This window comes from Phalacrocorax aristotelis, chromosome 4, assembly GCF_949628215.1.
Source record: "Phalacrocorax aristotelis chromosome 4, bGulAri2.1, whole genome shotgun sequence".
NCBI lineage: Eukaryota > Metazoa > Chordata > Aves > Suliformes > Phalacrocoracidae > Phalacrocorax > Phalacrocorax aristotelis.
In genome coordinates, this window is record NC_134279.1 from 12,902,926 (window position 1) to 12,925,973 (window position 23,048).

Below are 23,048 nucleotides of genomic sequence, written 5' to 3' on the forward strand. Positions count from 1 at the left end.
TATCCAGAACAGAGCTTTTGAGCACTATGGACACTGAACATCACATAAGTATAATGTATACATTATAAAAAAAGACATTATACATTATAAGCCTATGTATATTTATACACTATAAATAATGTTATAAAGAAATGGAGAGAATATATGCAGCAGCTATTTAAAATTAATTATAAAAATATTTTATTCTACTTAATTATTCCAAAGACAAAGGAATATTCTGGAATAATCAAAGCTAAATCCTCAACAAAGAAAAAATTGAGGCATTAGGCAGCGAGTTGTGAACACACTCCAGCTTTTACTCAAGCTCCAAGTTGCATATTTCCAAACTTGCCATGCTCTACTTTTGACACTCTTTCCAGACATTTTTAGGAAAAGATACAGTCTCTTAGCACTGGTATAGAAATTCATCAAATATTCAAGTAACTTCAAACAAATCTACAAGAGTTTTCCACCTAAATTGCTTTATGAATCAATTCTTACGGAATTTAAATTTTACCAAAACATCTTACATTTGTGTTATTCAGGGAAGCAACACTCTGGAAAATGAACAGATATTGGAAAAGTTGAAGAAGAGAGTAGATTGAAATCAATGCTGCCTCAAAAGCAAGAGTCTAGAATTTTCTAACAAAAAACACCCCACCCCCCACCCCATGAACTTTCAACAACATAATTTAAATTGCAAAGTTTCATCATGTTGGTGGAGTGCAGGGGTACTGTGACAATTCCTTCCCAGCTCTTAGCTAAATAATTTAATTAAATAACACACTTTTTTTTTTTTTGTTAATCGGTGATCTCGCCTATAAGACAGAGCAGTGTCTGCTCTTCAGTCACAGTATTTTAATGAGGACTAACATCCCAGACCCACCTAACAACCACAAGGCCACGTGAGAGAAACATAATAGTGCCGTCTATTCAGGAACACAATCTGCTTCTAAACAAGAGACATGTGACAAGGACAAGAGAAATTTTGTCCCTCACCACATAACAACTTGTACTGCAGTGTGTGTAGCAACCTTCTGCATCGGAACAATTCACACAGTCAGACACAGGTGGCTTCTTTGTCACAATTTGAAAATTCTAGTTACAAGCAGCATTAAAAATATATGTAGATTTAGATAACTATTATTGTAAAAACAAAGGCAAGTATGTAAAAACACATATTCCTTTGCTCAGATTGTACTTTCTTAAGTTATGATCTGCTGACAAAAGCACTTCTTTATCATAGTACTGAAGAGCCAGGGAAATAACTTGTGATGGTCATTGTGCCTCTTTTGCCAGCAGATTCTTTAAAGAACCCCCTGAACATTGCTGAAAGATTTAAAGGAAAATATAGAAAGCAGTCTATAATTCTAAATGGGCCAAGAGGGAAGTTTTAGACTGAAAATAAGGTGTTTGGACCCAAACATTATTAGAACAGTTATTATTACCAATTCCTAAATGAAGCTATTAAACATTGATTGAATCAGAAAAACAAAAAAATTAAATCAAAATTAAAGTCTTTGTGATTAGTACCTCTGATTTGTTCTAAATTAAGACACTAATCCTCTCTCCCCAAGTTGAGCCAAAAGCAGTAAATATCCATACATCACCGTTCATAATACGTGAAGTAGTTAATGTGTGAACAATCCTTGGCGTCAACCAGAGTAGTTCGGAATAAATTATCACTATTCAATATAAATAAAACTGATACAGACTGGCTCAAGGGCGGTGAAAGAAAGAATATTTTCCCAAAGGAAAGTTAAACATACAGTAATAAACTGACAGGCTAAAAATACATGTCTATGCATGACACCCCTGCCCTGTTGGCTTGCATTATCCCCAAAGATAATGGTACCTGAACTTTGAACAAAGTGATCTCCCAACAGGGAACAACAGATAAAATATGCTTTTAGATTGAGATTTAATCCATCTTAACCAACATATTCTTGTTAATTATTTTCAGTAGGCATGTATAATTAATTTATTAATTTGGACAGCCGTTTATTCATACCTTGTTTATAGTCAAGATGGGAAATAATGAATATTCAAGTGTTTTAGCTCTTTTTTAGCTTCTTCTGTATTTCAAGATAACTGTATTTCAAGTGGACTGTGCAGTACCTACAAATACAAGTACTCTTATGAACATTTGAAATATTTATGACTGTGGGCTACATCTAATAAATAAAAACAAGTAATTTTCACAGTTTGCCCTGAATGTATCCACTTATTTTTATGCATGACTTACAGTGTAGATTCTTCCTATAAAGAAAAATTGCAGCTTACAGAAAAATACAGATACATCCTAGCATGATGATAGGACTGAAGTAAAAAGATCTCGGAAATTTAAGAATTAAAAAAATAACAGTTTTGGCTCACCTGGAGTTACTGACATGCCTATTATTGGTAAGTTATATGGGAAGAGGAGTTTTATTCAATGTCCACTAGTTTATTAATCTCTCTCAAAACAGCAGTAATTCTAATCAGCTAGAAAGAAGCTGTATGTTACAGAGATCATGAAACAGAGCCCTGCCCGGTAGCTGAACAGCTAGCAAGGAAGAAAAAAAATATAATTCAAGTCCTGCCTGACTCCTCACTGCTTTGATGATAAACTTCATTAATAAGGACTATTCTTCTGTGTGCATTACCAAATTTCCCCACCCAGCCCTAGGAACAGAATGGTATTTTACAGATCTGTATACAGTAAACTACATTTTTTTCTTTTAGGTTTTGCACAAATTTCTTTTTCTTAGTTTCTTGACAGTTAAGAAACTGCATGGTAAGATGATCATGATTCTTTTTTCTAATTTTAATACGTTGAATAATTGTGTGCTTACAACCATATGGAAGAAGAAATTACATATGTGGTTAGACATTCACCTCCAACAAAGCTGTCAGCCTGCCTTGCAACGGTCACATCACTGACAGGAAATACCAGACAGCAGAGGAAGTCATTGCACACACATCAGTCATCTCACCAAAATAATGATACAAATTGCAGTATGTCCAATTTATTATATCACTATTATTCATTATTATTACATGGTTTTAAGTTCAGTTGGCAAACAGCATGTTTTTTCCTTACTGAGTTTTCATAGACTGAGAAAAAGCAATCCTATTCTATCTCTAGTCACTATTTTTCTATTTCTTACTAGGGATATCATATCCTGCATGTTATTGTCAGGGAACTGTCTTTTAAACTGGAAAATACATGTAATAAAGAGAGTAGATTCATGCCAAGCCCAGAACATACAACTCTCTTTAGTTTAAGGCAGTAAGTCCCACAGCAGTGAGAGGTATCGAGCCTATTCCAACAGTCTTGGAAAAGCAACAAAGATGGAATATGCCTAGTAAATGGGTTTTACCAAATCATGTTTAACACAACTACTATGTCTCTTTTACTACTGACCCCAATCATAAGTTTCTCTGTTTTACACATGGCCCACCTAGTCCAGCATTCAAAACCAGGAACTTAACAGATGTGAGCAGTGGAAGCTAGACCCAATCCAAAAGCTTTCCAAGCACCAGCTTTTCTTGATTCAGTCTAATAAAATGTAGCTACTGCTTTTTAATCAAATAAGGATTTCCATATATTCCAGTGACTGCCCTCGTCCTTTACTGGCAAACAAAGAATGTTTTCCCATTCCCATATTATGTTTCCTTATTTAAATATGTACTCATCCAAATCCCACAAACAATGCATATTTTGGTTTGCAGAGAGCTGATTTTCTGGGTGAATTATAATAAGGAGTAAGAAAAAAGCAGTCTAAATACAAGTGAACACAATGCAGAGTTAAAAAAAAAGCTAACATTTTGCCTTTTCGATTCTATTTTAATACTGTATTTCATGTAGGTAAGGAAATGACATAAAAAGTTGGTTTATATCTAATTACTGTAGTGTTCTGTTACCTTTAGAACTGTCATTTTAAGGTAGAAGCTTATACAAGAAAACTCCAGGGAAATGGTTTGTCAGTTTAGTAAAACCATCCCACTGATTTTTTTCATGTTTGTGATGCAAAGTTTACAGATGATGTATTAGGTATAGTGAATGAACAGAGAAGGCATGCACAAACAAAAATAAAGTAAAATTTAGACCATACTTCAGCCAATGCAGAAATGTGCAATAATCAACTCAGTCTGATAATTGATCATTGCTTTAGTACCCTACGAGATCATAAGAGGTCAGAAAACTACTCCTGAAAACCTTCCATTTTTTTTTTTATAATCAGGATTACATGAATTGTTCACTCCTTTTATATATATACACACACCCCTATATAGATATACATACACACATATATAGATGAAATACATTTATATAAACTTGCAATGGATAACTGCAAATGCCGGTTTAATTAAGGGACATGAGGACTCAGGGCATCCATCAACTTCTAATTGATTTCGTTTCCAGGCTTGTCTGCAAGAGTCATCTAAACTGAAAACTGTCAAAGCAAGCATACAGCAAACTAGGTCACTTATTTGATCCAATATGCAATTTCCTACAAATTACTAAATTAACATGAAGATTAAAACTTTCCAGGAATAAATTGAACCCCTTCCTCTCGTTCTCCACATTTGGCGCCTGCCTTCCTCTATTTTTTCTTCTAATTGAAGTTCCTTGTCCTTCTTCCCCCTCAGTTTCCACAGCCCTCAAAATTTATATTATCCATCCCCGATTCAATAAAAGGAGGATAGATTAATCTTATTTGTGTCTACAAGTAATTTTATGTTTTATATAGAAGCTTGAATGAACAAAACTCACTGACAGTTACAGATCTCTTCATAACTTGCACGGGTTTTAATACATTGGCTGCTCCTACAAAATTCTTTTTCTCTGGTGCGTGATCTCTAATCAAAAAGTAACAACTTGCACAGTTTCCACATCAAACTTAAAAATCATGGGGTTTTTTTATTTGTCTTTATTCAGTCCTAACTAATTCAGCAATTTGATAGCATCTGGCTTGTCACTACTTTACCTTGCTGATAACTTAATATCTTATTTCAAGGTAATGTTACCCCCCAGGACTGTATAAATGGAAAGATTCTGGACTTTGACCATTCCCTTTGGAAATGTGAAACAATGTCTCCTGTAGGTGTGAGATGCCAGACTCCATGGAACAGCAATGAGAAAAAGGACACAATTTTCTCACAACTGCAATTTTTTTTGCATCACCCAGTGAGAACCGGACAGTGTCTTTTCTAACAGCTTTTCCTTCCCAGGACCAACGCTCCCATCATGAATCATTGCCATACTAAATTTTCCCACTTCAAGTATTTATAGATGTTCACTTTGCTGAAAAACAAAGCGAGCTTTATTAACCTACCAAAAACTATCTAAGAAACACAGCATTATTGGGAACAGGGAACTTTTTAGAAGGCCTCCTGATTTTTTATGCGAATCTTTTCATTGCTACTATCATGCATAGGAACGAGAGAAGAAATTGCAGAGTCCATTTTTTTTTTTTCAATAGCAGCAATAGTGTAGCAAAGCAGAGGGGAAAAATATTTTAGAGTCATTAAGAGATACAAAAACATAAATGGAATAAATAGGTGAAATACTTGAGGATCACTTAAAATAATTACATAGTACATGAAATAACAATATAATATATGATAGGATTTAATGGGGATGAAATCAAAGGTTGGTTATCTCCGTTCACATTGAACAACAGGCTGTTCCATTTGTGACTTTTTGTGAAGAATGTATTTTATTTCTTAAAACTTGAAGTCTTTTATCACCACACCTTTAAATGAAATGAAACAGTTACCACAGCTAAAAATGTTGATCAAGGCAATGTGATAGACTCCAAAATTGTTTCACTCTAAAGATATTGGAATAAGGAAGCTAACAGAGTTATTCAATCTTTGGGCCAAAGGTGTCATGAAACATAACAGCACAGTATGCCCTCTGGTAGTCTGGGCTGTCATCCTGAACAACTATGTGATACAAAACCACCTTGTAGCATCAAACTTCACCTGACCCAATACAATTTAGAATTTTTTTTCACCTGTCAGGTATGAAGAGACCAGCATTAGAATCTGTTCAATTCAAAGATTAAATGCAAATGAGGTAAAGCTTGCAGATGTGTTGTCACTTGCAAAACTTGGAAGGATGCAGGTTTTAAAACCATTCAGGGCATGTTTCATGAGCAATTGTACAAGTCCTTCCAAACTACCGTGTAAAAATGCTTTTGGGAAGAAATTACATAAAAGCAGGGAGTAGGATTATTTATTTCTTATTACTCTGGCAGAGAAGTAGGACTAAATAGGAAAGTCATTTATACCTTTTACTATTCCAGACAACTTTTTCTAGTCAGGATTCTGATATCATAGAAAAGATAGGGTGCCACAGTAAGAGTAAATACATTGGGCCAGAGTCTGTGCTTACATGAGCAGGTGCAGACATTCACAGTGGCTCTTGTTTTGGTCAGATATAATTAGGTTAGGCTAGAACAGATGGAAGTTGTGTTTAATCATGGCTTTAGCATAAAAGCCTCCCTGAAGTAAAAAAAGAACTGACTTAGTAACTAATGGCTACGTTCTGCTAGTCACTAATAAGAGTTAAATCAGTATTTAGTTATTTAGTTACATGATGCAATTAGGTTAAGAAAACACTTCTTTTAACATTTATTTTGTGTACTAATATTTCATCATGATTAAGATGTAAATGACCAATTACTCCATTCACAAATGTGGTCTAATTCTTCTGGACACTTAAATTTTGCTAAAACAATTGCTCTTATCATAGTCTATAGTATGCAGCAAGACACCAAATTAGGATTATCACATAGATAAATCGTAAAAAAACAGGCTATGCAGAAGATGCATTAAAGGATTTTACCAACAGAACATGAGTTATAGTATTTAGAAAAATAATATGAAGTATTGAGTATGCTATTTACAATATACATGTTAGTTACATGCTACAATATAGAATTATTGTTATAAGACTGACTAATAAGGAAGGTCGCCTCTTATTCATAGAGAGGCAGCAGGAATTTCTTCTGTAAATTAGATTTCAAGGCTTTAGATTGCATCTGCAGGTGGATACGTACAAAATAAATATGAACAAGTACTGCTGAAGAATCAGCTGAACCAAAGCCAATATATAAACCAAACAATGTTGTTACAAGGAATGGAGGGAAAGTACGGAAAACCCTCTAACACTAATGCAAAGACCGTTAAATGAAATCTGAACAGAAATCCATCTTAGGGAATGCATCCAAAAAGAAATTAAAAACAGATTTGATCCAGGGCAGATGTGGAGAAGGAATTTTAAAAGCTGAAATCTAATGTGAACTTATTCTTTCCAACAACAGTATGATTGGGTTTTTCGTTTGCTTGTTTTGTTTTCTGGGCACATCAAAACTATTCTGTCCAGAGTGAAGTTTCCAATAGTAAATTGACACCACAATATATTAATTTTCCTTATGAAAAATACTTTTCTATCTTTTGAAGTTGTTTTAAGCTAAATTAAGTAAACTACTGTATATGTTTATAAATGTATGATTATTCTTTGCATATGGACAAATAATACCAAATTTCAAAATGGACATTGGAAAACTTGAGAAAAAATGTTGGAGATGTCGTAAATAGACAAAATCCAAAATTTACACATAGGCAAATAAACGGTAAATGTTAAACATTAGAAGTTATAATTTGGAGTTTAAAAATGATAAATTACTGCTTCTAATTATTTCACTGCATCTCAGATGAATCCAGCAATGAACTGCATAAATGTTTTATGTAAAATAAAGCTATTTTGCTAACAGTTTAGTTTCATATTTATGTAGCATGCTTAGAGCTGTGACAGTTTTCAGTAACAGTGTAGTTGAAAATATGCAGTGTTAATCCATACCATTGGAATCACATTGTGCCTTTTCATCTCCTTCCAGTGACAATAAAAATGATGGAATCAAGATGAGTTGCTAGAATGTGGGCAGGATGCCTCACATATATATACACACACCCACATATCATTATAACTGGATTGAGTGTTTGGACATTGAGATGGGGAAATAGTTAATTCAGCAAGGAATACTTCTTTCATAAATGTACTGTTAAAAAGTAAAAAAAAAAATATCAAGGGATATTACCGAAGCAATAAAGAGGAACACATACACAGACTTAATGGTATGGCATAGTATTTATGTTAAATAATGTTCCTTCAATATTTAGAAAGTTGAATGCACACACAAAAAAATTACTGCTTCTCTTACCTGTGCTCAGCATCGAACTCTAAACTGTAACTTCTGGTGGCATTTTATGCCCGTTATAATCACTATCATACAAGGTTCAGCTGGCCTTATTATTAGAAAAGATGGATTAATAATCACTTTTTAGATTCCATTAGGAACCACCTGCCCTCCAGATTTTACAGAAACAGCTTTCTTATTTGAAAAATATTCTGAACCATGTTGTGTGTCCCATGGTAGCCCCAGATTAGTTTTCTATTATTCTTATTGCTATTATTAAAAATGAATTAATCTTCTGCCCTTGGGAATGGCAGATCAGAATGGCTCTTGAAAACCCTAGCAATGTAAGTTTGGCTCGATTTAAAGGTTTGCAGCCCGAGGTTACTGGCAAAAGGTAGAGAAACTCACTAAAAAAAAAAAAAGACAATTTGATCACTTTAGTTGCTGCCATTCAAAGCTCAATGTACTAATGTAAATTGCCATTGATTTCACTTAATGCACCAGCCTGAATTGTGACAGCTGATGGCCTTGATTCATGATCACTGTCAAACTGAACAGCAGCAGCTGAAGTGGATGCCACTCCCTTTGGTAATAACACACATTTGTCTTGCACAGTAAAGTGCAAATACAACCAGTTAAAAAGAACTTTTCTGAAGATCTACATACACACATGGGGCGGGGAAGAAAAAAGTCAGATATTTATGCTCTCTGGAGCAAGAGAGATCTGGTACAAGAAGCCTAGGATCTGAGAGCTAGCTCTAGACTACTATGCACTACACTAACTCACCATTCTTTCGACTAAAAGCCACTTTCCATCCAAATATATAATAAGCACATAGCCATTGAAATACAGATAAATTACTTCTGAAGATCTTCGCTCCCTCAGAAATGAAGAATATATAACAAATTACTTTGGAGAACAGCTTGATTTGCTCCCCACCTGAGTACCTGGATAATTCAGAACAGAGGAAGACATTACAGCTGTCCTATCCTTTCATATAAATATATATCTATCTGCCTATTGGCATATTACCATGGAATATCTCCGCACTCACATGCTGTGAATAGAAACACGTTTGTGAATTAGATTCAGAGGTTTAATGAAGTATTTAATGAAGGAAACTGAGTTTAAAAAAATATATAGTTAAAAGGAGATAAGACTATAACACACATTCTCCAGCTCTCTCACGGTCACATTGGAGAGTGCCTTCTGAGTTCAGACTTACACAAGCTTCTGTCTAGTTATCCTATGGGGCCTACATTAGTTCATAACCTACCGCATACAGACAACAATGAGCTGTTTTTAAGGTGTTAATATTTATCAGAGAGAAAACTGCTTAGAGAAAACTTCATTAGAAATTAATTTCAAGCAGCATCCTTCATATAATAACAAAAACTTGCTCTTAAAATTAAAGAACAATGGTATGAATATTGATAATCCAGGTTTTGTATCACAGAAAATGAAAGGGGAAAAAAAGGCCAAGAGGATAATTACATAAAACATTAAAAATATTCCTTAGAGTTCCCTGCAATATCTCATAGAATGGTTTCTGCAAAGAAGGAAGTTTGAATATCATGACAATGTAAAATTTCAAAGTGAGACTTAAATGAAGAGCAGGTACATTGATGAAAGTAAACAGTATCTACTGCACTCCCTTTATCCACAGAGTGAGTCATCTCATCACAGAAGTCAATTGGGTTGGTTGAGTACTATTTGCATTCGTTAAATCCATGCTCTACTTCCAGCAGGAGTTATTAGGGAGTTATGACATAAAAGCAGTATAGCGAAGGCTAGAGGCTTTGTGGCTCTCTGCTAAGTCCGTGGGATACCATTTCATAGCTTTTTTCAGTGTTGCCATATTGTAGTACAGACCACCAAATTTGATTTGTCTTCAAGAATAACTCAAAAATATTTCAAAGCATTATGAAAAACCATAGCAAAGAAGAGATTAAATAAAAACGTTAAGCATCCGACAGAAAAAAAATAGACCATAGTTTCAGACATGTAAAAGAGAAAGCAAGGATTCACAAAAGTGGAGGAAGTTGCCTCAAACCAAATTTGAAAAAGGTGCATTTGTCTTGAAGTTACTGTAAACCAATCAGGCAGGACAGCAGGCCTCTGCAATTCAGTACTTCCATTTTCCACCTTTTCCAATAACTTTATGTAGTATCTACTGTCCGTAAAACCTCATGAATTTTCATATAGAAGGACTGCTATTGCGTACAAAAAGAATAGGCAGCTTATAATTTATTAACCGTCAGTATCTTAGCTTTACATTTTAATAAACAAAATATATATGCTTTTAGGAGGAATAAACTCACATATCTGTAGCAGTTGTGGGGTTTTTAGACCTTTTTTTGAAAGTGATAGTAAGTAATTTAAATAAAACAAATACATTTAATGAACTGGACCTATTTTCTAGCACATCTGCTTAGCAACATTTTTATTTCAGTATCTTTAGTGATTGTAGTACAGAGCTAATTAAAGAAAAAACCCACAAAGAATAGAAAACAGCAGGCTCACAAGCTTCTTGTAAAAAAAAATAAAAAAATAAAAAATCCTATGCCGGCTAATACAGATTCCTTAATGGTTCAGTTGTTTCATATTTATTCTCAGCTCTCAAGGATATCCCAGATTGCACTGACTTGGTTATCCCCACACTAATCGTTTGCATTTCCTTTTACTAAGACAAGGGTAATGCCCAGCAGATTGCTTTAAGCTTTCTAGAAAATAATATTATGAAACTTTAATATATTGTTTTAAGATCACTAACTTAAATTTGGCAACTTGCAATTCCATATTTAATAACCTAACATTGCCTTCTTGTGGGGAGAAAAAAAGAAAAATAAAGAAGATATCTAACTTTTAAAGCAAGCATTGCTGTCACCTTTCTGAACCAAGTCTTTGTCCTTACTTACATATGTATCATTTTTCAGTAATTGAACTGTCAACTGTCATTTAGTATTTTTATTAATGCATTGCTTTTAAGTCAGTCAATTAGTCTGAAAGCCATTTCATTTTATAATGATTTACTTCCATTTTTATTGCCTTGTTCTCATCATTGAGAAATGCCCACATTAGTATAAGTATGAAGTGCTATAATAAGTATGTGAAGCTGAAGTAGCAGTCTGTGTTTTGAATTCCTGTTTTTAAGGGACAAAACCACCTGCGAAAACAGATGATCAACTTTTACCAAAAAAGTTTACATTTTAATAATAAATTATTGAAAAAAACTTGTGCAGAATTAGATTGACAGAAATGAGGCTTTAGCACGTTCTCTTTCAAGTAAATTCAGCTTGGCAGTCCTAGCAAATCTCTTATACAACAACCACAGATGCTCTGCACCATTCTGATTCACTGACAACCAGAAGAAAACAGGTTTGTTACAACCTGATGAACTAGGTTTAAAACTTTTCTTCCACATAAAAGCTAAGAGTCTGTCCATATCTGCCAGCTACTCCAGGTCAACAGCATTGCTGGAGTCCTGTCACCCAATTACTTCAACACTGATGCTCATTTATCTAGTCCCTTTCAACATTTGTCTTTCTAGACAGTCTTTCTGGAGAAATTCCTTTCCAAGTAATCATTAGTTTGGAAGAGGCACTCTGCGCATTGTAAAGTACAAACCTTTTTGGCAAAGACATGACTGCATTTAGACAAGTGGTGAAAGGAAGGGCCTTTGTAATATTGGTCAAATCACCTTTATCAAACAGATTTTCCTCTACTTTCTATTACAGCATTCCCCACAAGAAAACTGCAAGTTGGACATGAGGAGGACATGCTTTGGAACCAGCACAGAAGAGTTCAGGTGCTTGCTTATGTTAACGTGGCACCTGTTGGTTTAGTTCTTTGCTAGCATCAATCTTCCTTTCTCCAAGACCTTCCAAACACGATTTCCTCACTGCAGATTTTAAAACACAGTCTGAAATCTATGTATAAAAATGCAGCATACAATATTAATCAAAATATATTTACTACAGTGAAGTGAAAAATTGTTCTGTCCTTTTAAGACAACAACCAAAACCAAGACAAGCAGAAAGTCTTTGGATTGCTTTTGGCAACTTGAATGCTTGAGACTATCTTGATTATTTTGAGTAGATAATTTGTTAAAGATGGAATGTGCTTCATAAAAGGCAAAAGAAAAAGAAAAGAATGGCCCAGTCAAAACTAAGGACCATATTTCTTTCAACCAAAAAGCTTTTATGACACACCTGTGCTTTTATAAACAGTGTCAGCAAAACAAACTTTGCCAACAATATGAAATTCTTATAAACGTCTATTACTAATTTCTGAATTTTAGCTTTATATTTGAATGCATTTTAATGCCCGCCCCCCCCCCCCCCCCCCCAAATCAGGCAGCACAAAGTATAATCACTGTCACCTTAATGGTAAAAAAGTACTTCAAACATCTGCTGACCTTTGGGGAGAGGCTGGCTGCAGTTCTCTGGTGTCAGGATTTCAGGCAGGGCTATGGTAATTGTGGAAAGGACCTTCAGTATTATATGAAATTACATGTTTAGCATGTTAATCCTTAAATAAGAATAAAGGTAAGTCATAAAAATATAGCTATTAATAACAACATCTTCTCTCTGAAGTTATCCGACACCTCCTAATTAACTTCGATGATTTATTGACCTATTTTTATAGATGTAGTAGCTCAAGATAAGTGGCTCAAGGACACATTGAATCCTGTAGTAAGCCAGAGTCAAATATTCATCTCCTTATTCCCCGCTTCATTCTTTAAACAGATTATCTTCTGAATGTGCAGCATTAAGACAAGTCTTGCACTTGTCTTCTACTTCAAACTGTGGTTTGATATGTGAGAAATATGAGGTAAAATACAGCTAAACTCTTACCACATTCCAGAGTTAAGGAACTGGCCCAAGTCAGTGTCGTCCCATTCATACAAGCAATTCCAGCAGAGACGTTTTTCCCCCGTGATACGATTAGCAATACTGAGGTACAAAGGACAGGTGCTGCAAGATGAACAGGAGGGGGAAAAAGTGTGTGTTGTATATTATGTTACATTATAATTCTTCTTATATGAACTACATATTGGATATGTTGCAATATATATGTTATGTGCATTTATATATGGATACATCTTCATCAACAAGCATGTGAGTGAGAAGGTCCCTTCAAATTTCAAACTAAACAGCAAAGAGTCAGTTCTAAATTATTCTGTAAGACCACTGTAAATTATTTCAAGCTAGAACGGTTCTCCCACATGTATCTAAAATATGACTTTTACTCTATTGCATCACAGGATAATTCAGGGTTGTAGGGCAATGATTAAGTGACAAATGTTTCAATTAATTGTGTGGTTTTTTAAAGGTTCACAAGGGAAAGGGCAGGACAGATTAATTGATTTCTTTTACAACAATGCTGCTACTGCTAATTAAATCTTTCATTAACATCTTATTAGAATGGGAAATATCCATCTCTTTCCTTTTATCTCTTGTGTTCATTGATAAAAATAGTATTATAAATTTGCACGTGTTGCTGTGTTCCTGATAATTACAAGAGCCTAGCAGACCCATTCTGCTCTTTCATCTTACTCAAAATATGAAGATTATGGACAAAATGGAGGAACTTATAAAAAAATTACTCCCTCTTTCTTTGAAAGGAAAACATATTTCCAGTTACACAGACATTTCCACTGACATCAGTGAGGGCTCTGAGATTTCTGGGAAATGGGTTCTCTTTAATCCTGATTTTTGCTGTCACTGAAGTTCCTCTCTATCTCCTGGTCATAGCTGTCGTCTTTTTCAACTCACTAATTGACAGCCTTGAACATGAAAATCCATCTAAATCAGATCACTGGTGTGGCAGAGGCTGTTAACCAAAAGGATAACCCTGAAGTGGAGAAAAAAAGAACAGAGTATCCTCCTAGAGAAGGTGGCTGCTCATGGCTTGGACAGGCATACTCTTCGCTGGGTAAAAAACTGGCTGGATGGCCGAGCCCAGAGAGTTGTGGTGAGCGGAGCTAAATCCAGCTGGTGGCCGGTCACAAGCAGGGTTCCCCAGGGCTCAGTGTTGGGGCCAGTCTTGTTTAATATCTTTATCAATGATCTGGACAAGGGGATCGAGTGCACCCTCAGTAAGCTTGCAGATGACACCAAGTTGGGTGGGAGTGTTGATCTGCTCAAGGTTAGGAAGGCTCTGCAGAGGGATCTGGACAGGCTGGATCAATGGGCTGAGGTCAACTGTATGAGGTTCAACAAGGCCAAGTGCCCGGGTCCTGCACTTGGGTCACAAAAACCCAATGCAATGCTACAGGCTTGGGGAAAAGTGGCTGGAAAGCTGCCCGGTGGAGAAGGACAAGCCTGTTGGGTTGACAGCCAGCTGAACATGAGCCAGCAGTGTGCCCAGGTGGCCAAGGTGGCCAACAGCACCTCGGGTTGGATCAGCAATAGTGTGGCCAGCAGGAGCAGGGAGGTGATCATGCCCCTGTACTCATGCCCTGTACCAGTAAGGCCGCACCTCGAATGCTGTGTTCAGTTTTGGGCCCCTCACTACAAGAAGGACATTGAGGTGCTGGAGCATGTCTAGAGAAGGGCAACAAAGCTGGTGAAGGGTCTAGAGAGCAGGTCTTACGACAAGCGGCTGAGGGAACTGGGTTTGTTTAGCCTGGAGAAGAGGAGGCTGAGGGGAGACCTTCTTGCTCTCTACAACTACCTGAAAGGAGGTTGTAGCGAGGCAGGAGTCGGTCTCTTCTCCCTATTAACAAGCGACAGGACGAGAGGAAATGGCCTCAAGCTGCATCAAGGGGAGGTTTAGATTGGATATTAGGAAAAATGTCTTCACTGAAAGAGTGGTCATGCATTGGAACAGGCTGCCCAGAGAGGTGGTGGAGTCACCATGCCCGAAGGTTTTTAAAAGACGTGTAGACATGGCGCTTTAGGGCATGGTTTAGGAGACATGGTAGTGTTCGGTTGGCAGTTGGACTTGAAGATCTTAGACGTCTTTTTCAACCTTAATGATTCTATGAAAGAGAGCTCTAGGAATCTGTTTTCCATGCTCTGGCAGACAAAGCCTTTGGAGACTATTTACCTGTGTTGACTTGCTTTTTCCATTGAGATGACCCTATCTTTTGGTCCCTGAATTCTCAGGGCTGTGGCAGTGCCCTTGCAAGCATTCTCACAACATGGTCTGTCATTATTCTTCAGTATCAGTCTAATCATCCCCTATTTAATCTTCACTTTAGTTAAGTTACTGTTTTATAAAGTGAGGCAAAGGTAAGATGAGTAAACTGTAATAAGAATTTGGAAAAATAATGAAAAAAGCGTATTTGAAATGGTAGATAATCTGATATATCTCACAAAGGCCTAGAAAAAATGAGATTGTTATCTGTACTTGTAGACACTAATATAACAACTAGAGCACAAAAAATAGAAGTAATAGAAAGCTGCCAGAATAACGGCTTAGGTCAGCACCAATACAGGAAAAAATGTTAAATTGCTAGAAATATAGTACAAATGCCCATTTCAATATGGAATGTGCTAAGTTATCAGCTTAGAAGAATGATCTTTGACTTACTAGGAGCATCCCAAAAAGGTTCAAGTATTTTTACTTCAATAATAAAATAAGATTCTACTCTTCTTTTTCAAATACCTTCTTCAGCCGGAAAGATAATTTTCTGAACAGTTAAGATTTCTCAAATAAGTGTAAAGATACATTTAGATATTTGTTGTTTATAGATACATATAAAAAGCCTGAACAAATACAAGAAATAAACTAGAAAACAGTATGCACACTCAGAAATATATGTCTAGAAGGTGAAATTACCAAACTAAACTCCATGAAAATTAAATACCTGTCGTGTTTATATAGTGAATGGGAAACTAAAAAATGTTAAGCATTATTGTTAAAACAGGCTCCAGAGACAGAGAAAATAATGGCTTGTTAAGCTCTCCTTCAGCTTGTTGTTGAAGCAAGAGCAAAAATGAGGAAGTGTTTTCAACAGAATTATTGTTGCTTGAAATAATTTCACTTCCCCAAATATAGGTATTCCATATATATAAATCTCAAAGTAGCTCGTGTATTCTCCCAGGCTCACCTCGGAGAGCAAGCAAATCTGCTGTTTTCAAACACAAGAGTCTGCCAAGATTTTCTTGGGTCAGCTTCAGAAGGAAAGCAATATGCTCAAAGAAAAATAAAAATTAACTTTTTTTTGAAAAAACATTTTGTAGAAGTTACTGAACATACTGCTAAATATGAAGATCCAAACAATCAAGTCAATGTAAAATACAAAAACCCAAGCCTTCATCTAGGTAAGATTTATAAAACACTTACTAAATTTGTAAGCTTTGCACACCCTAGTAATGCTTGGATTTCTCATTAAAATGAAAGCTTCCATAGTTTGCACTTCACTGTATCATCATCATTGCAAAACAGGCATGCACAACTTCATAACAAATGGAATTTCTTTTTTTCAGGAACTTGGACCTGAAAATTTATTCAGGCTGTTTTATTACTGATTACCATCTAGTTCAACTACTGAAGAGTTCACAGAAATCTCTACATAAACAACGGTGGCATAAATCCTTTTCTGGTGTGAATATATACTGGAAGTATATAACCCATGAAGAACATGAACTAGCATTTATAATTTCACAGCATTTAACAACAGGAATATTAAGAGAAAAGATCTGACTCAGTGACAAGTGATATACCAATACATAAATATATTATAATCATAAATATATCCAATACCAAAATCGTTAGGTATCAGTATTGCTTACACCCACAGTACCAGCCTAAGCTTACATGCCCCTGCACTGCTCTGCTATTTCTATGCTGTCCTTTTCTCTTGGCCCTGAACTGGGCTGAAGCCATTTGCACAGATAATCAGCTCCCATGAAAAGGAGGAATGGAGCTAGAGCTGGGACATGCTCCTTTTGTTTTTCTCTCTTTGTCCTTGAATACATTGGTATAGAGCTCGTAAGTGTGAGTAAATGGTCATATATAAGCATGAAGGGCTTTTTGTTTGTTTTAATCCTTCCCCCCTCCCCCCACCACCAAGATCTTTCTCCTAGGAAATTAACACTATGTACTAGTGAAAGATCATCTTTGACATGTAGTAGATCCCTAAAACTGCATTAAGGACACAGTGGCTACAGGATACACATTTTCATATCACAGATTTGTGTGTAAATACAATATAGAAACAAGCAGGAAAAAAAAATTACTGAATACCGAGAAATTTCTCATCAGCATTTGGTATAAATTGATAGTTTAAAGTGAGACAATAAAATATATAGACAAACATGTAGACACTGCTTCAGGGCTAGATTCTGAGTTAGAGAACATTTAAATTAGTCCTTAAGCATATCTTTCTGCAAGGGCATCTGTGGATTTCCAGACCTCCTACGTATCTATGCTAATCTTAGTTTCCTAATCCCCCAGGCCAGTTAAATCATCTGTTTTTTCCTCCCTGCCTTTAGCAGTCTTCTCTCTTCTACAGGGAAAAAGGCTATTCTAAGTTTCTGATCATTTGGAACTCTCAGAAAATTAATCAGTAGTCTAAAAGAAATTAGATTACTATTGGTGAGCATAACACATAAACAACGCATTATTTTTACTGAAAATGAAATTGCCTCCTCCTAAGGGCTTCCCATCAGTTAAACATTTTCTCCAGAAGCACAAAGTGCTCCAGAATATGGTGGAATCCTCAAGGTGGAATATTATCCAAAATTGTCAGGAGCAAACAACGACAAAACCCTAAGGAATTACTTGAACAGTTCTGTTCAAAGAGTATCAATAGGTGTACGTAGATGAATTTTGTTTAGATTTGCCTCTGAAAGACACTTTCTGTGATAGGCTAATCCAAATGCTTTTACAAAAAGTGTAATGCAGTGCTTTTCTAAATGCAGAAATCTTTTTACTTGCATATATTGAAGTTGATTGGCAATCTGCACACAAAGAGGAAAGGGAAAATGAGAAAACAGGTCTTTCAGTAGCCGCGAAATCCACCTACATACCTTTGTCAATTGCTATTGCAAGAAAACGAGCTGCTAACCCTTCAGTGTGGCTGCAGAGGCACAAAGATCTGCCCAGAGGCCTGTGGATTCCAAGGCACAGAGCCCTGAGGAATCCCTTCCTCACAGCTGCTAGAAAGAACAATAAATAAAACCCCAAACCAGCAAACCCAGTCATTCTGCAACCTTTGAACACCTTTTTGATCTGTAAAACCTGCCTAAGTAGTTTCATTAACATTAAGGTAGATCCTGTCCTTCTGCCATTACTCACAAGTCACAACTTTACGCTGGCTCTTTTCTAAGCGATAAATCAGTACGATTTGCTAGTATCATTGATTCTCTGTCCTGTAACTTCAGTCTTTTAATGCTTCTGTACCAGACAGTTACTTAAAAACAACATTACAAGGTCATGCTGAGTAATTAAAGCAGTAAGATTCTAAACTAATATGATTTATCCTTATTTCCCGTGCCCCTGTTCTCTCCTTGTATCCTGGTGGGTTTAAAATAACCAGCCCCTGTCCAGAAAGCATTAAAACGTAAAATAAATGGGTGAGCTTAAGTAGTAGTATTAATTTTCATTTATTGAAAAAATTAACATTAGTTGTAAATGCAGCTACTAAGTGATTTCATTCCTAATAAACTTGTCTTTATTTTACTATGTAAATAAATAGGACATCGAGCTTTCATGTTACATAGCTGATGTTGGTTAATCTTGTTAAAAATACAGTGAAGCGAATATACCATACTAAAAATTACTTCAATGTATTAGCCACCTACCCTGTTGCCTTGAACATCGCAAATTTTGAAACTACAAACCCTGGTAGAGATCAGATTCTAAAATTCCCTCCTGTTCTTAATATTAGTTATCAAGTTACAAACACATACCCACTGCTTTGTTACAGTCCCATCCCAAAACCTCCTATGTGTCTTTCTTATACTTTCCTTGTCTTCTGACTGCTTTCTGAAAGGATGGTGTGAATATATCTATATATTTTTGTGTGTGCGCACCTAGACCCATGGCTCTTTTTACAGTATCTGTCAGACCCTGTTGTGGCTAAGTGTATAAAAATCTGTGCATATGTATTATAAATAAGTATATATGCATCTATACAGTAGCCACACTGAACAATTAATTTTCATCTCCAAGTTCTTCCATTAAAATAATGAAAAATTGATTTGACCTCTCCCACTTCAAGTGGTTATATTGCCTATCAGTTTAACAAATACAAAATATGACTTTAATAGAAAGCACAGATGTGCACTATATCTCAACGATACAAATGTTTGTCATCTTTTATGAAAATTTAGTTTCTATTGTTCCCCAATTTTTGGCACATGACAAATAATTGGATAGAGTTATTTCATTCACACTTGATTTTTTTGTCTATATGTAGTAATAACTTTGTTCCAAAACTAAACTATTTATTCCCATGTTGTCTGACCAGTACAGCATTCCTCCATATCTTAAGCATCCAGTTTATCTATCATGAAACTAAATTAATGCATACAAGAATGTGCAGTTTATTTATTTAGAAAATTCACTATTTTCTAGAGTAAGAACAGCATTCCTAATCTTAACATTAGTTTTACCAGATAGCAGAAGACACGTTTAATATTTTAAACCCCATCATTTTACAGTAGTCTTATGATCAGTTACACTTGTGACATTCTTTCGGTTGAGTCGCATGTATGCTGTTTAACTGTATAGGTCTTAACATAGAATCATTTAGATTGGAAAGGACCCTTAAGATCATCAGGTGCCACCATTTTTAAACGTAAATACTCTTAATGAACAAACCAATTAAAATGCACCTCAGGATGCATTTATTCTTGGATAGATAAGAAATTTCTGACAGGTCTTGGGATTTTGAAATATGAATGTCAACAAGTTACTGAATGAACATTTTCCTTTTTCTTAGTTTGGGGATTAATTTAAATATAATACTTTCTACTAGCCTTATCCTGACACCCAGCTAATAATTATTTTCACAGAAATAATTTTAAACAACCAAACATTTAATATTTGTTGTATTACACTACTATAATTATTTTCTACTAGAACCAGCTATGGTACATTTAAGAGGGAGGAAAAAAGAGATATTTTACTTGTTTTTGGAAAGGAAACATTTAGAGAAATGCTATTATTAAGAATTCTACAGCCTAAAGACTTCCTTGGTCTGGAATGGTGTTCAGTTATATTAGTGCAAAACTAAGCAGATTGTTTCAAGTCACTGGTGAAGATGAAAGTCAGTTGGTGATTCTCCTATTTTCCATTTTGTGGTTGTTAACATACACATACTGAAAGATATTATTTCACTGGCTGCTAACTTAAGAGGCAAAAGGAGGAGGGATGCCTGTGACAGGAGACTAACATTGTGTGCCTGGTTTTACCAGGTCACTAGCTGAGTACATCTGGTTTTGCATTTACAAAATGTTGTTATTTTGTAATATTGTAGAGGTATATATTACAGAAACTGTACATGGAAGAAAAGGATATCGTTTAATACTAACCACAACCAGCCAGTCTCATTCTGTTCTGTACTATGGCCTTTGTCTCACTTGCGGGTCTAAAAGCCTATGTATTTCTTTGTCACAAATTATTTTACAGATATTGAACAAGTTAGGACTCTTCTTCCCCTTAGATGTAAAGATTAAAAAGGATGTACTATAGAAACCTGTAGGTGATATCTTCAACAATTAGTAAAATATTCATTTCATTAGTCATTGACGTGATCTGAGTAAGCAAAATGGACTTCTCTTTTTTAATGGATTTAGAGAGAGTACATTTTGTCAAGCTGTTAATTGGTTCTTGGGAGGCAGGCAAATCATTAAAACTTTGTGTGTTCTAAATATTACATTTTTATAAAAGGCTATTTACATATATTGCTTTCACACTTAAATTCTAATGGAAGTGCAATTTTAAATGGAAAATATTATCCAGAATTTATGTCTGACAAATATTAGTGCTTTTATGACAATGCTAGGATTCAGAGAAACTCTGTCTTGTTTTCTCAAGTTCTAAAGTCTTTATCCTTGAAGATTGTCTTTGAATAGTTAATTAGTTTTGTCAGTCAACTGCCTCAAATTAGATTACCAACTTTTTATTTTAATTTTAAATCTCAGCTCTTTCTGACAGAAATGGTGGGGAAAGGACACTCTAAAAGCTTTGAGTTCACTGTGGGCATATAAATACAATAACATTAGAGCACAGAAAAGATTTCAGGGTTTCTTTTAATGTGCATATCTGAACAACATTAAAGGATCAAAGCTCTATCTATCATTACATTCCATATCTTTTCTACTCATTTAAGATTAAGTACTCCATTATACTCTGAATACACTAGAGAGCCATATTGAAGTTGCTTGCTAATTGTATTATTAAAAGGTTTCTGAAGAACCTGTTGAGATACTTGATAAAACATAATAAATCTCTGGAAAGTTAGGGTAGGTTGATAAAAATATTTATAAAATATAAAAATGAACATGAATATATTAAATTGATATTAAGTTTAAATAGAAATCACTAAAATTATTGCTGTATTACATCCATTGCCAACAAATATTTTAAGTGATTTTCAGCCAGCTACATCTGTTTCCCACCTTTCAAATAGTTTTATCCTTTACAGATCTGTTTGGTGAAATGGTACACCTGAGCAAACATAATCTCACAAGAGACTTTCAGATATACAAACTTCACAGTATATTTGATAAATCTTCGGCAATCGCTGTTTTCAGATCCATTGCTCTTTTACACAAGAAATTATCCCTACCTTGAATATCTGTGCTCGATTTTTTTTAAAGCAATTCTTTGTTAAAACAAATATTATGTTTCTTTTAAAAAAATCAACTTATGACAGTCAGATTAAATCCTGAGATACAAACATGACGGGTACTTACCCTTGAAGGCCACTTAGAAATGGAGAAACTTTCACATTTTAAATACAAGCCTAACACAGGAAAGAATACCTGCTATTGATCTATATACATATAAATATTTAAAATCTTAAGATGCATGATTTCTTTTCCTCTGTGTATCCATGCAGAAGTGCAGAGGTTTCCCTACATCCCAGAGCTTTGCAAGGTCTACAGCAAAACAAACTAACAAACAAAAAAACTCCAAACCCCACCCCTCCACCCCCCAAAAGAATATTAATATATTTAGATAAAAGAAGTTATGCAAGTACAAACCTGTAGCAGAAACATCATAAACTTCAAAGTCTAAAAGAAAACAAGATATAGGCAGGTAAACAGCAGATTAATAATTCTGAAATTCTAAAGAACAGTTATATTTTTCTCTACCTGGCAGCTACAAACTTATTCATAGATATATTCTTTTTTGATGGTACACAGTTGCTGCACTTTTAATATTTATGTCCTGTGGTAAAGACCGCAATGAGATTTGAAGAATTTGTTACTAACTTGTATATGCTTTCAAATGAGGTTGAAATAAAACAAAAAATAATAGGGGAAAGAAAAAAAAAAAAAAAAAGAGTTGAAAGCCTCTTTCATAAGCTCTTAGCATCCACGGCTCTTGTTAAGTCTTCTCCAGTTCACTTTTCAAGAGCTTATGGATATCTAACTCATTTCAATGGGGACAGCCTTTCTGAATGCTCCAGTAAGGACCAGATGGCAAGTTATTTAGAAATACTTAACTGGTAAATGACACAAGCGTTAAAGCCCATCGCAATCTGAAAATGCTTTGAGTTATACCAGAGCAAAAATTTATTGTAACAGTTTTCTGTTAACAACCTAGACTTAAAGAAAGCTATTGAAAAACTGGCTTGTGCTTTTAGGTCAGTGGCAGATTTATCGTTTCCAAACAGTTATTCTGCTATTTAGTAATAACTTAAGAGAACTTAAAATAAAATGTTTTCTCTGGTGAAGACTTTTCTTATG

At 35.1% G+C, this 23,048-nt stretch overlaps 1 long non-coding RNA gene across 1 annotated transcript in view; it reads right to left on the reverse strand.

The window, feature by feature from the left end:
• Nucleotides 1–23,048, reverse strand: part of LOC142056073 (uncharacterized) — a 109,940-nt gene that overhangs the window by 19,490 nt on the left and 67,402 nt on the right. Inside the window, exons 7-8 of the long non-coding RNA XR_012660202.1 lie at nucleotides 22,341–22,370; nucleotides 13,029–13,148 (exon numbers count right to left, since the gene is read on the reverse strand). This is a non-coding gene — a long non-coding RNA (uncharacterized LOC142056073). The remainder of the gene's footprint in view (nucleotides 1–13,028; nucleotides 13,149–22,340; nucleotides 22,371–23,048) is intronic.